We start from the raw sequence: 15,868 nt of genomic DNA, 5'->3' as shown, positions 1-15,868 counted from the left end.
TGTGTTTTTTTTCAAAAAAACAAAAAGGATGTGACCAAAGATGTGAAAGCGATAGTATCACAAACTTTTTGGAGCTATTACAATGCAGGAAGGTAACCTACAATGCAAGAGATGCGGCTCCAAAAAATAGGCTAATACTTATCTGGCTGTGGCTGCAGGTCACAAGCCAGAAAAAAGGCTCCTCTATCTACTCCTATATAGTGTTTGCAACCAACCAATGTAGATGGATACAGATGGAAGCACACTAATAGGAGAAAAAAATCAGGAAAAATGAGCTGCAATAAAACAAGAAAAGGACTATGCATGAGGCAGTGACGCACGCTGAGCAGACTACAACCAGAGGTGGCTGCAGAACACACTACAACGTGAGCTGCACTCACACACAGAAACCTGAAAGACAGCCATGAACAGTGCAGAAAACTGGGCACTAGCACTGAAAGGCTGCAGAAAGGCTCCGCTGTCTACTTCTATAGTGTTTGCAACCAATGAAGATGGATACGGATGGATGCACACTAATAGCAGAATTAATGAAAAATGAGCAGCAATAAAACAAAAATAAATATGTATAAGGCAGTGATGCACGCTGAGCGGCCTACAATCAGAGGTGGGTGTAGGACACACTACAGCGTGAGCTGCACTCACACAGACCTTGCAGACAGCTGTGAACAGCGCTGCAAGGCAAAAGAAAGCTACAGTGTTTGATAATGTAGCCTGGGTAAAACACAATATTATATAACAAATCGCTATCTATAACTGTCCATCAGAGTCTTGAACAGCAGAGTGAACCCTAAATGGCAGAGGAAGTGGCTTTTATAGTGCATCATGACATCATTTCAGCAGCCAATCACAGCCATGCCATTAGATAACATGCCTACATGCCTAACAGCAAGGAAAAAAGCACAATAGGGTCTTATCTGAGAAAACCAAGATATCAAACAATAATTTATACTCACCGTATATAGGAGAGTAACAGGCATAAAGAAACGCGGTCAGCTTGCTGCACATCCAAATGACCACGCTGTGGCCATAAATCTTCAGATTCACTAGTAGGATTTTTTATGGATTAAAACGTGCGCTGCCAGACCATCACTCCTCACAAGTTGTGTACTTAATATATTTATTTCCCAACGCGTTTCGAGGTCATAAAACCTCTTCCTCAGGGGATGACATGTAGCTCACAAAAGTCAATCAGGACCCTTTATAGGGTCTTTCGAACCTTACCGATGACTTGTAATATAGGTATGGAGCTGTTCAAAGTGAAAAACAGCTGAAGATTGATATGGTAATTTCAGTTAACCGCTGGACATTTTTGGAAACTTGAGAAGGTTAATAGACGCTCCAAAGCCTGATCATATGAACATCAAGTCTTTTTTACTTGGAAATGATTATGTTCAATCTTCTCATCATTTTCATATTATTTTTAAGGATGTTTTTGGAGCTGACTGACACCAAATCCACATTATGAAGAAGGAAAAGCCTTGAACTGTGCATGGTTCCCATTGATCGTCGATATCAGTGCAAGTGGAAAAATCAAAATGTGTGCCCAGGTTCCACTGAGATTTGAACTCAGATCACTCAGAGTGCTAACCATTACACCAGCTTGTTGTGCTGAATAAAGCATATTAAATCGTAAACGATGGCGAAAACAGGTTCCAAAGCTGCAGTGCAAATCTGCAATCATACACAATGGTAAATTGATATCTTATAACCTTTTATTCCACAAATTTACCAACATTTCCACGATATCACAGCTAGGACAGTCTGAAATGTTGATGAAAAGTGGCTAGTAAAAAGATTGCTGTATCTGTTACTTGGAAAAAGTGTGAAAAAAATAAGTTGCAAAACTTATACTGTTAGAAAACTGTTCATCCAGTAGTCGATAAAGATTAGCATTGTGTGGTAAAAGGCTTCATCTGAGAGATAATTTAAGGTTTGTGCAAATCAAAGTGCATGTCCCAGTCCATCAGCCATGACAGCGGTCTGTGGCTGCTGGACAAGATCAAGAGAAAAACCTCTTACCTGATGGCACCCACGGTGCTTCTTTTGATTAGCGGCAAGTCGCACATGTAATGTTGCTCCAGAATAGATTATCTAAAGAACAGTCAAAGATAAAGTCAGTTTGGTCCTAGAAACTCGCTCCATCACAGATCACGGTCATGGGGAATAGACTAGAAAACATGCAAATTGAACAACAAAGATAAAAGGTCAAAAAGTTATTGAAACATAGACGTAGTCAGCAGGATTTGTACCTGCGCGGGGAGACCCCAATGGATTTCTAGTCCATTGCTTTAACCACTCGGCCACGACTACTCAGATGTCAAAGTGTTCTGAGTTTCACACACGTTTTCTAATAGCACCATGATCAAGCTCAGTGATCAACCCTCTGGAAGACATCTCAGAAAATGAAAAGAAAATACAAGGTCTCAGTAAAATGCAAAAATCTGATTTAAAGTCATCATCAATGGGAACCATTCACGGTTCAAAGCTTTTCCCTCTTCATAATGTGGATTTGGAGACATTGCCGACACAGAGCAGGGGAGCAGCTGGCGTTATTGAACCCCACTAAACAGGAGCTAGTGTTTTTCTCTGTGCAGATGGCACTTCTGAGCAACAACTGGCGGTGTTGGAGCCCAGGATCAATCATGGTATTGGCTGAGGCCTACTTGGAGCAATTTTAATATCTGATGTAGTTTGAATGTGGAGAGAGCAGGAGATTTTGCCGGACACACAGCAGGGGAGCAGCTGGCATTACTGAACCTCAATAACACAGGAGCTAGTGTTTTTCTCTGTACAGACATCACTTCTGAGCAACAACTTGCTGTGTTGGAGCCCATGATCAATTATCGTGTAGGCTGAGGACTACTTGGAGCAAGTTCTGTGCAACAACTGGCATTGTTGGAGCCCAGGGTCATTCATGGAGTAGGGTAAGGCCGAATTGGAGCAAGTTTAATATCTGATGTTGGGATGAATGTGGAGGTAGCAGGAGATATTGCCAGACACACAGCAGGGGAGCAGCTGGCGTTACTGAACCCCACTAAAACTGGAGTATGTGTTTTTCTTCATGCAGACAGAACTTCTGAGCAACAACTGGCAGTGTTGGAGCCCTGGATCAATCATGGTGTAGGCTAAGGCCTACTTGGAGCAAGTTTAATATCTGATATAGTTTGAATGTGGAGCAAGCAGGAGACATTGTCGGATATACAGCAGGGGAGCAGCCGACATTACTGAACCCCACTAACACAGTAGCTAGTGTTTTTCTCTGTGCAGACGGCACATCTGAGCAACAACTGGCGGTGTTGGAGCCCAGGGTCATTCATGGAGTAGGCTAAGGCCGAATTGGAGCAAGTTTAATATCTTATGTTGGGATGAATGTGGAGTTAGAAGGAGATATTGCCGGACACACAGCAGGGGAGCAGATGGCGTTACTTAACCCCACTAACACTGTAGCATGTGTCTTTCTCTGTGCAGACGTCACTTCTGAGCAACAACTTGCGCTTTTGGAGCCCAGGATTAATCATGGTGTAGGCTGAGGCCTACTTGGAGCAAGGTTAATATCTGATGTAGTTTGCATGTGGAGGGAGCAGAAAATATTTCCGGACACACAGCAGGGGAGCAGCTGACATTACTGAACCCCACTAACACAGGAGCTAGTGTTTTTATCTGTGCAGACGGCACTTGTGAGCAACAACTGGTGGTGTGGGAGCCCAGGATCAATCATAGTGTAGGCTGAGGCCTAATTGGAGGAAGTTTAATTTCTGATATAGTTTGAATGTGGAGGGAGCAGGAGACATTGCCGGACACACAGCAGGGGAGCAGCTGGCATTATTGAACCCCACTAACACAGTAGTTAGTATTTTTTTCTCTGTGTAGACTGCACTTCTGAGCAACAACTTGCACTTTTGGTGCCCAGGATCGATCATGGTGTAGGCTGAGGCCTACTTGAAGCAAGTTTAATATCTGATGTAGTTTGAAGGTGGAGGGAGCAGGAGACATTGCCGGACATACAGCAGAGGAGCAATTGGCGTTACTGAACCCCACTATCACAGGAGCTAGTGTTTTTCTCTGTGCAGACGGCACTTCTGAGCAACAACTGGCGGTGTTGGAGCCCAGGATCAATCATGGTGTAGGCTGAGGCCTAATTGGAGCAAGTTTAATTTCTGATATAGTTTGAATGTGGAGGGAGCAGGAGACATTGCCGGACACACAGCAGGGGAGCAGCTGGCGTTATTGAACCCCACTAGCACAGTAGTTAGTGTTTTTCTCTGTGTAGACTGCATTTCTGAGCAACAACTTGCACTTTTGGTGCCCAGGATCGATCATGGTGTAGGCTGAGGCCTACTTGAAGCAAGTTTAATATCTGATGTAGTTTGAAGGTGGAAGGAGCAGGAGACATTGCCGGACATACAGCAGAGGAGCAACTGGCGTTACTGAATCCCACTATCACAGGAGCTAGTGTTTTTCTCTGTGCAGACGGCACTTCTGAGCAACAACTGGCGGTGTTGGAGCCCAGGATCAATCATGGTGTAGGCTGAGGCCTAATTGGAGCAAGTTTAATTTCTGATATAGTTTGAATGTGGAGGGAGCAGGAGACATTGCCGGACACACAGCAGGGGAGCAGCTGGCGTTATTGAACCCCACTAACACAGTAGTTAGTGTTTTTCTCTGTGTAGACTGCACTTCTGAGCAACAACTTGCACTTTTGGTGCCCAGGATCGATCATGGTGTAGGCTGAGGTCTACTTGAAGCAAGTTTAATATCTGATGTAGTTTGAAGGTGGAGGGAGCAGGAGACATTGCCGGACATACAGCAGAGGAGCAACTGGCGTTACTGAACTCCACTATCACAGGAGCTAGTGTTTTTCTCTGTGCAGACGGCACTTCTGAGCAACAACTGGCGGTGTTGGAGCCCAGGATCAATCATGGTGTAGGCTGAGGCCCACTTGGAGCAAGTTTAATATCTGATGTAGTTTGAATGTGGAGGGAGCAGGAGATATTGCCGGACACACAGCAGGGGAGCAGCTTGCGTTACTGAACACCACTAACACAGGAGCTAGTTTTTTTCTCTGTGCAGACTGCACTTCTGAGCAAAAACAGGCGGTGTTGGAGCCCAGGATCACTCATGGTGTAGTCTGATGCCTACTTGGAGCAAGTTTAATATCTGATGTAGTTTGAATGTGGAGGGAGCAGGAGATATTGCCGGACACACAGCATCGGATCAGCTGGTGTTACTGAATCCCAATAACACAGGAGCTTGTGTTATTCTCTGTGCAAATGGCACTTCTGAGAAACAACCGGCGATGTTGGAGCCCAGGATCAATAATGGTGTAGGCTAAGGCATACTTGGAGCAAGTTTAATATCTGATGTAGTCTGAATGTGGAGGGAGAAGGAGATATTGCGGACACACAGCAGGGGAGCAGCTGGCGTTACTGAACCACACTAACACTGGAGCTAATGTTTTTTTCTGTGCAGATGGCACTTCTGAGCAACAACTGGCATTGTTGTAGCCCAGGATCAATCATGGTGTAGGCTGATGCCGACTTGGAGCAAGTTTAGTTTTCGATATAGTTTGAATGTGGAGGGAGCAGGAGATATTGCCGGAAAGACAGCAGGGGAGCAGCTGGCGTTACTGAACCCCACTACACAGGAGCTAGTGTTTTTGTCTGTGCAGACTGCACTTCTGAGCAACAACTGGCGGTGTTGGAGCCCAGGATCAATCATGGTGTATTCTGAGGCCTACTTGGAGCAAGTTCAATATCTGATGTAGTTTGAATGTGGAGGGAGCAGGAGACATTGCCGGACACACAACAGAGGAGCAACTGGAGCTACTGAACCCCACTAACACAGGAGCTAGTGTTTTTCTCTGTGCAGATGGCACTTCTGAGCAACAACTGGCGGTGGTGGAGCCCAGGATCAATCATGGTGTAGGCTGAGGCCTACTTGGAGCAAATTTAATATCTGATGTAGTCTGAATGTGGAGGGAGAAGGAGTTATTGCCGGACACAGAGCAGGGGAGCAGCTGGCATTACTGAACCCCACTAACACAGGAGCTAGTGTTTTTTTCTGTGCAGACAGCACTTCTGTGCAACAACTGGCGGTGTTGGAGCCCAGGTTAAATCATGGTGTAGGCTGAGGCCTACTTGGGTCAAGTTTAATATCTGATGTAGTTTGAATGTGGAGGGAGCAGGAGACATTGCCGGACACACAGCAGGGGAGCAGCTGGCGTTACTGAACCGCACTAACACTAGAGTTAATGTTTTTTTCTGTGCAGACGACACTTCTGAGCAACAACTGGCATTGTTGTAGCCCAGTATCAACAATGGTGTAGGCTGTTGCCTACTTGGAGCAAGTTTAGTTTCTGATATAGTTTGAATGTGGAGGGAGCAGGAGACATTGCCGGACACACAGCAGGGGAGCAGCTGGCGTTACTGAACCCCACTAACACAGGAGCATGTGTTTTTCTCTGTGCAGACTGCACTTCTGATCAACAACTGGCGGTGCTGGAGCCCAGGGTCATTCATGGAGTAGGCTACGGCCGAATTGGAACAAGTTTAATATCTGATGTTGGGATGAATGTGGAGGGAGTGGGAGATATTGCCGGACACACAGCAGGGGAGCAGCTGGAGTTACTGAACCCCATTAACACTTGAGCATGTGTTTTTCTCCGTGCAGACAGCATTTCTGAGCAACAACTGGCAGTGTTGAAGCCCAGGATCAATCATGGTGTAGGCTGAGGCCTACTTGGAGCAAGTTTAATATCTGATGTAGTTTGAATGTGGAGGGAGTAGGAGACATTGCCGGATACACAGCAGGGGAGCAGCTGGCGTTACTGAACCCCACTATCACAGAAGCTAATGTTTTTCTCTGTGCAGGCGGCACTTTTGAGCATCAACTGGCGGTGTTGTAGCCCAGGGTCATTCATGGAGTAGGCTAAGGCCGAATTGGAGCAAGTTTAATATCTGATCTTGGGATGAATGTGGAGGTAGCAGGAGATATTGCCGGACACACAGCAGGGGAGCAGCTGGCATTACTGAACCCCACTAACACTGGAGCATGTGTTTTTCTCTGTGCAGACGGCACTTCTGAGCAACAACTGGCGGTGTTGGAGTCCAGGTTCAATCAGGGTTTAGGCTGAGGCCTAATTGGAGCAAGTTTTATATCTGATGTAGTTTGAATGTGGAGGCAGCAGGAGACATTGCCGGACACACAGCAGGGGATCAGCTGGCGTTACTGAACCCAACTAACACAGGAGCATGTTTTTTTCTCTGTGCAGACGGCACTTCTGAGCAACAACTGGCTGTGTTGGAGCCAAGGGATTACAGTTCAGGTGGTAGAAACATGAACACAACAGGAGACCAGGATACTGTTGCCAACCAATTATTTATTCTGGAAGAGGACTGGCAAATTTCGGTGAGATCCAGGCCTTGTTCATTTTCAGAAAAGTAAGCCGGTCAAGGTTATTGGAGGATAGTCGCGTGCGACGGTCCGTTAGTACACCACCTGCTACACTAAAGACGCGTTCCGATAATACACTAGCAGCAGGGCAAGCCAGCACCTCCAATGCATACTGGCTAAGCTCTGGCCATGTATCCAGTTTAGAGACCCAAAACTTGAAGGGGGAAGAGCCGTCTTGGAGTACACTGAGAGGGCAAGACATGTAGTCTGTCAACATCTGACGGAAACGTCTCCTGCTGACTGGAGCCGTCTGTGATGGTGTAGACATTTGTGGCGAGCACACAAAACTTTGCCACATTTGGGACATACTGGTCTTGCCTTGTGCTCAGGTGCTGCCTCTGCTCCCTCATTGTGCAGAGCTTCCTCCACTGCCTCGACGCACAGAGCTGCTTTGTAAAGCACTAGCAGCACTGTTCTCGGGTGGAATGGAGAACATGATGGAATGCAACAGTGTGTCTTGGTACTCCCGCATTTTACGCTCCGGGTTCAACGGTGTTATGAAGCTTTGAAAGTTGTCCCGGTAGCGAGGATCTAGGAGTGTGTACATCCATTAATCAGCTGTGTTGAGAATGTGGGCAATGCGGCGGTCGTTTCTCAGGCACTGCAGCATGAAATCAACCATGTACTGCAGACTCCCAACTGCACAAGAAATGCTGTCCCCTGCTTGAGGCGTAATCTCTGCCTGCTCTGCATCACCCCACCCTCGCGCTACATACTGACTACTAGTGCATTGTGTACCTCCCTCCGCTGGAGAGATGTCTTCCTCCTCCATTGACTCCTCCCCATCCTCCTCACAAAGTGTCCCCTGCCTAGGCCTTTGTGAGGAACCACGTAGCGCAGACTGTCCAGAAGCAGACAGCATTTGTGACTCCTCATCCTCCACCTCTTCCAAAACCTCCTCCCTTAGTGCTTGCAGTGCTTTTTGAAGCAGGCAGATAAGGGGGACAGCCATGCTGACTAGTGCATCGACTGCACTGGCCATCCACGTGGAATCATCGAAGGCATGCAAAACGTGGCAGATGTCCTTCATAGAGGCCCACTAAGTGGTGCTGAAGTGTGACCGGAGCACAGTGTGACTTGCTTGCGCCTGATGCAGCTGGTACTCCATTACTGCTGCCTGCTGCTCACACAACAGCTCCAACATATATAACGTTGAATTCCACCTGATGGGTGGGTCACATGTTATGCGATGCTCCGGAAGGCGGAATCGGCGCTGCAGAGCTGAAATGCGCGATCTTGCCATGCTGGAACGCCGCAAGTGAGCGCACTCTATGCGGACCTTGTGCAGCAGTGCATCAAGATCCGGATAGTCTCTCAGAAAGCTCTGCATGACCAAATTGAGCATGTGTGCCAGACATGGGATGTGAGTAAGGTTGCCTAGGCCCAGAGCTGCCACCTGATTTCGGCCATTGTCACACACAACCAAGCCTGGATGGAGATTCGCTGTCACAAACCACACGTCGCTCTCCTGCTTGATGGCATTCCAGAGCTCCTGCACTGTGTGGCTTCGATTCCCCAAAGAAATTAATTTCAGTACGGCCTGTTGACGTTTAGCCACGGCTGTGCTCATATCGGGTAAGCGTTCACGGGTCCATGTGGAGGTAGACATTGACGGCTCCTGCAGTGCTGATTCAGAGGAACTGGATTATGAGGAGGAGTCAATGTGTACAGACTGGATTCCTGCAATCCTTGAAGTTGGCAGAACACGTACAGCGCCACTCTCAAGATCTGTACCGGGTTCCACAACATTGACCCAATGGGCAGTGAGGGAAAGGTATCGTCCCTGTCCATGGTTACAGGTCCACACATCGATGTTCTCATGGACCTTGGTACTGACGGCGTTTAGTAGCGCATGTTTAATTTTTCCCTCCACATGCTTTTGCAGGGCAGGGAAGGCTTGCCTGCTGAAATAAAAGCGGCTGGGCACGGTGTATTGTGGGACTGCCAATGCCATGAAGTTACAGAAGGTGTCAGTCTCCACCAGCCTGAATGAGAGCATTTCAAGGGCCAGTAGTTATGCAATGCCAGCATTCAGAGCCTGTGCTCGGGGATGGTTTGCCAAGTATGGCCGCCTTTTCTCCCATGCCTGTGCTACCGATGGCTGTAGAGTGGCCTGGGAGTGTGAGGATGACAGGAAACGTGGTGCTGTGGGTGGAATATCACTGGGTCTCCGGACAACAGTGCCAGAGGTTCTTCCATGGCGATCCTGTGAGGAAGCCGAACCAGCTGTGTGTGAGCTGGAGGAAGAGGCTACAACACGAGCTGAAGAGGTGATAGGTGGCACTGTAGGTTGGCTTACGTCTTCAGTGTGTCTTTGTAACTCCATCACGTGCTTGGTCCGCACATGTTTCCACATATTTGTGGTATTGAGGTTGCTGACACTTTTCCCTCTTTTGACTTTATGATTATACAGCTTGCATTTGACAAAGCAAATGTCATCTGCAACTGTGTCAAAAAAGGACCACGCACTGCAAGTCCTGGGAGTGCCCGTTTTGGGTTTTGGAATTGGAATGCTCCTAACGGGTGCCGAAGTGGAGGCTACAGGCAACCAATTCTGCCACCTCCCTCTCCCTCCTGTTTTGGCCATTCGGGGAATCTCTTCCTCAGAGCTGCTCTCACCACCTTCCTGTTCCTCACACCATGATGAGCCAAGGACCTTCATCATCTACACTCCCCTCTTCAAACACCTGCTTCTCCTGGGTAGTCTCGCCAGCACAGTACGCACCAGAAAGTGGCACCTGAGTCTCATCATCTGATGCGTACTGAGGTGTGCTGACCATAGGCACTGGCCCACCCGCCTCTTCAGATTCAGAGGGACAAAGCAGTTGCGCATCACTGCATACTCCTTCTTCTTCACATTCTAGAATGCTGCTTGGCTGGCCCCCTGTTTCCAAGCCAAGAGATTCAGAGAACAGAAGTAGAGATGGCTCCTGTCCAGGGCTCTCTGACTGCCTGGGCAATTTGGCAGGTGGTGAAGAGACAGATGGTTGCTCTTCAGTGCTCTGGCCCTGAGAGGATTCGGAAGTAATCGAAGTTGATGCGTTAGCTGCCATCCATCCGACAACGGCTTCAATTTGTTCGTCCCGGAGCAGTGGGGTACGGCGAGATCCTACAAAGCTGCGCATAAAGGACTGTTGCCTGGTAAAACTGGGGGATGCTGAGTCACTGGTGCCCGCAGCGGGCACAGAATCCCCACATCCTCTCCCTGCTGAAACTCCACGCCCATGACCACGTGCCTTACTCCCTGCCTTCTTCATTTTGGTAGACTGATAAAGATAGGCAGAAAAGTACAAAGGGGGGCCTTAGTGTGCTTATTCCTGAACAGCTGCTAACAGGTATAAGAAACACTAATTTTATAAAGTGTGTGGACTACACTTTAATATGAGCTAATGTGGCCTACACAATTGTCAAGTGGAGTGTTTGGTGAACTTTATTTACGTGTTTTTTTTTCAAAAAAACAAAAAGGATGTGACCAAAGATGTGAAAGTGATAGTATCACAAACTTTTTGGAGCTCTTACAATGCAGGAATGTAACCTACAATGCCAGAGATGCGGCTCCAAAAAATAGGCTAATACTTATCTGGCTGCGGCTGCAGGGCACAAGCCAGAAAAAAGGCTCCTCTATCTACTCCTATATATTGTTTGCAACCAACCGATGTAGATGGATACAGATGGAAGCACACTAATAGGAGAAAAAAATCAGGAAAAATGAGCTGCAATAAAACAAGAAAAGGACTATGCATGAGGCAGTGACGCACGCTGAGCAGACTACAACCAGAGGTGGCTGCAGATCACACTACAACGGGAGCTGCACTCACACACAGAAACCTCACAGACAGCCATGAACAGTGCAGAAAACTGGGCACTAGCACTGAAAGGCTGCAGAAAGGCTCCGCTGTCTACTTCTATAGTGTTTGCAACCAATGAAGATGGATACGGATGGATGCACACTAATAGCAGAATTAAAGAAAAATGAGCAGCAATAAAACAAAAATAAATATGTATAAGGCAGTGATGCACGCTGAGCGGCCTACAATCAGAGGTGGGTGTAGGACACACTACAACGTGAGCTGCACTCACACAGACCTTGCAGACAGCTGTGAACAGCGCTGCAAGGCAAAAGAAAGCTACAGTGTTTGATAATGTAGCCTGGGTAAAACACAATATTATATAACAAATCGCTATCTATAACTGTCCATCAGAGTCGTGAACAGCAGCTTGTCCCTAACTGAATTCACAGCAGAGTGAACCCTAAATGGCAGAGGCATTGGTTTTATAGTGCATCATGACATCATTTCAGCAGCCAATCACAGCCATGCCATTAGTTAACATGCCTACATGCCTAACAGGATATGCCTGATCGGTGATCTGTCACAGTGACCTGTGATGTGACAGATCAGCGATCTGTCACAGGACAGTGATGTCCCACCTGGGACTATTTAATAAAGTTAAAAAAAATAAAAAAAAGGGTTAAAATAATTTTAAAAAAATCGCCAAATAAATTAGAAAAAAAAAAATATTCCCCCAAATAAATCCAATTTTTGGAAATAAAAAAAAAACAATAAAAGTACACATATTAGGTATCGCCGCGTCCGTAACGACCCGCCCTATAAAACTGTCCCATTAGTTAACCCCTTTAGCAAACCCCTTAAAAAATAAAAAACAAAGCAAAAAATAATGATTTATTATCATACCGCCAAACAAAAAGTGTAATAACGTGCGATCAAAAAGACGCATATAAATATTCATGGTACCGCTGAAAACGTCATCTTGTCCCGCAAAAAACGAGCTGTGACACAGCATCATCAGCGAAAAAATAGAAAAGTTATAGCTCGCAGAATAAAGCGATGCAAAAATAATTATTTTTCATATAAAATAGTTTTCATTGCATAAAACCGACAAAACATAAAAAAAGACGTAAATGAGATATCGCTGTAACCGTACTGACCCGAAGAATAAAACCGCTTTATCAATTTTACCGCACGCGGAACGGTGTAAACGCACCCCCCAAAAGAAATTAATGAAACGCTGGTTTTTGTTCATTCTGCGTCCCAAAAATCGGAATAAAAAGCGATAAAAAAAGTCACGTGCCCGAAAATGGTACCAATAAAAATGTCAACTCGTCCCGCAAAAAATAAGACCTCACATGACTCGGTGGGTCAAAATACGGAAAAATTATAGCTCTCAATATGTGGTGATGCAAAAACTATTTTTACAATAAAAAACGTCTTTTAGCGTGCGACAGCTGCCAAATATAAAAACCGCGATAAATAGTAAATCAAACCCCCCGTTATCACCCTTTTAGTTAGGGAAAAATACTAAAATAAGAAATGTATTTATTTCCATTTTTCCATTAGGGTTAGGGCTAGGGTTAGGGTTAGGGCTAGGGGTAGGGTTAGGGCTAGGGTTAGGGCTAGGGCTAGGGTTAGGGTTAGGGCTAGGGTTAGGGCTGAGATTAGGGTTAGGGGTGTGTTGGGGTTCGGGTTGGAGTTAGAATTGGGGGTTTCCACTGTTTGGGCACATCAGGGGCTCTCCAAATGCAACATGGCGTCTGATCTCAATTCCAGCCATTTCTGAGTTGAAAAAGTCAAATGATGCTCCTTCCCTTCCAAGCTCTGCCATGCACCCAAACAGTGTTTTACCCCCACATGTAGGGTATCAGCCTACTCAGGACAAATTGCAAAACAATTTTGGGGGTCCAATTTCTCCTGTTACCCTTAGGAAAATAAAAAATTGGGGGCAAAAATATCATTTTTGTTGAAAAAAATGTTTTTTTTATTTTCACATCCGAGCGTTATAAACTCCTGCGAAGCACTTGGGGGTTCAAAGTGCTCACCACACATCTAGATAAGTTCCGTGGGGGGTCTAGTGTCCAAAATGGGGTCACTTGTGGGGAGTTTCAATAGTTTAGATAGATCAGGGGCTCTCCAAACGCACATGACACCCGCAGACCATTCCATCAAAGTCTGCATTCCAAAACGTCACTGCTTCCCTTCCGAGCCCCGATGTGTGTCCATACAGTAGTTTTCTCCCACATATGGGGTGTCAGCGTACGCATGACAAATTGGACAACAACTTTTGGGGTCCAATTTCTCCTGTTACCCTTGGGAAAATGAAAAAATTGGGGACTAATTGATCATGTTTGTGGAAAAAATACAAATTTTTTATTTTCATGCCCGGGCATTATAAACTTCTGTGAAGCCCTTGGGGGTTCAAAGTGCTCACCACACATCTAGATAAGTTCCTTAGGGGTGTCTTGTTTCCAAAATGGGGTCATTTGTGGGGGTTTCCACTGTTTAGGTACATTAGGGGCTCTCCAAAGGCAACATGACACCCGCAGACCATTCCATCAAAGTCTGCATTCCAAAACGTCACTACTTCCCTTCCAAGCCCTGACGTGCGTCCATACAGTAGTTTTCTCCCTCATGTGGGGTGTCAGCATACTCAGGACAAATTGGACAACAACTTTTGGGGTTCAATTTCTCCTGTTACCCTTGGGAAAATAAAAAAATTGTGGACTAATTGATCATGTTTGTGAAAAAAATACGATTTTTTTATTTTCATGCCCTGGCATTATAAACTTCTGTGAAGCCCTTGGGGGTTCAAAGTGCTCACCTCACATCTAGATAAGTTCCTTAGGGGGTCTAGTTTTCAAAATGGGGCCATTTGTGGGGGGTTTCCACTGTTTAGGTACATTAGGGGTTTTCCAATCGCAACATGGTGTCCGATCTCAATTCCAGCCAAAAACGTCAAATGGCGCTGCTTCCCTTCCGAGCTCTGCCATGCGCCCAAATAGTGGTTTACCCCCACATGTGGGGTATCAGCATACTCAGGACAAATTGCACAATAACTTTTAGGGTCCTGTTACCCTTGGAAAAAAAAGAATTGAGGGTGAAAAGATCATTTTTGTGGAAAAAATATGATTTTTTAATTGTACGGCTTTATGTTATAAACTTCTGTGAAGCCGTTGGGGGTTCAAAGTTCTCACCACACATCTAGATAAGTTCCTTAGGGGGTCTAGTTTCCAAAATGGTGTCATTTGTGGGGGGTTTCCACTGTTTTGGTACATCAGGGGTTTTCCAATCGCTACATGATGTCCGATCTCAATTCCAGCCAAAAACGTCAAATGGCGCTGCTTCCCTTCCGAGCTCTGCCATGCGCCCAAATAGTGGTTTACCCCCACATGTGGGGTATCAGCGTACTCAGGACAAATTGCACAATAACTTTTAGGGTCCTGTTACCCTTGTCAAAATAAAAATTGGGGTGAAAAGATCATTTTTGTGGAAAAAATATGATTTTTTAATTGCACCGCTGTACGTTATAAACTTCTGTGAAGCCCTTGTGGGTTCAAAGTTCTCACCACATATCTAGATAAGTTCCTTGGGGGGGTCTAGATTCCAAAATGGGGTCACTTGTAGGGGGTTTCCACTGTGTAGGTACATCAGGGACTCTCCAAACGTTACATGGCGTCCGATCTGAATTCCAGCCAATTTTGCATTGAAAAAGTCAAACGGCGCTCCTTCCATTCTGAGCTCTGCCATGCGCCGAAACAGTTGTTCCCCCCACATATCAGGTATCAGCGTACTCAGGACAAATTGCACAATAACTTTTGCAGTCCAATTTCTCCTGTTACCCTTGGTAAAATAAAAAAAATTGAAACTGAAGTATTTTTTTTTTGAAAAAAAGTTAGATGTTCATTTTTTTTAAATATTCAAAAAAATTCCTGTGACGCACCTAAAGGGTTAATAAACTTCTTGAATGTGGTTTTGAGCACCTTAAGGGGTGCAGTTTTTAGAATGGTGTCACTATTGGGTATTTTCTATCATATAGACCCCTCAAAGTGGCTTCAAATGTAATGTGGTCCTAAAAATAAAATGGTTTGTAAAAATGAGAAATCGCTGGTCAACTTTTAACCCTTATAACTTCCTAACAAAAAAAAAATTTGGTTCCAAAATTGTGCTGATGTAAAGTAAACATGTGGAAAATGTTAGTTATCAAGTTTTTTGTGAGCCGTATCTCTGTGATTTAAGGGCATAAAAATTCAAACTTGGAAAATTGAGAAATTTTCAAAATTTTCGCCAAATTTCCATTTTTCTCACAAATAAACGCAAGTTATTTGAATGAAATTTTACCACTAACATGAAGTACAATATGTCATGAGAAAACAATGTCAGAATCACCGGGATCCATGGAAGCGTTCCAGAGTTATGACCTCATAAATGTACAGTGGTCAGAATTGTAAAAATTGGCCCGGTCATGAACGTGCAAACCACCCTTGGGGGTGAAGGGGTTAAGGTTTGCGCAAATCAAAGTGTATGTCCCAGTCCATCAGCCAGGACAGTGGTCTGTGGCTGCTGGACAAGATCAAGAGAAAAACTTCTTACCTGATAGCACCCACGGTGCTTCTTTTGATTAG

This window comes from Dendrobates tinctorius, unplaced genomic scaffold (assembly GCF_039654945.1).
Source record: "Dendrobates tinctorius isolate UK_male_01 unplaced genomic scaffold, ASM3965494v1 ptg000048l, whole genome shotgun sequence".
In the NCBI taxonomy this organism is placed as follows: domain Eukaryota; kingdom Metazoa; phylum Chordata; class Amphibia; order Anura; family Dendrobatidae; genus Dendrobates; species Dendrobates tinctorius.
The sequence above is the reverse complement of the archived record's forward strand: the minus strand, read 5'-3'. Positions refer to the sequence as shown.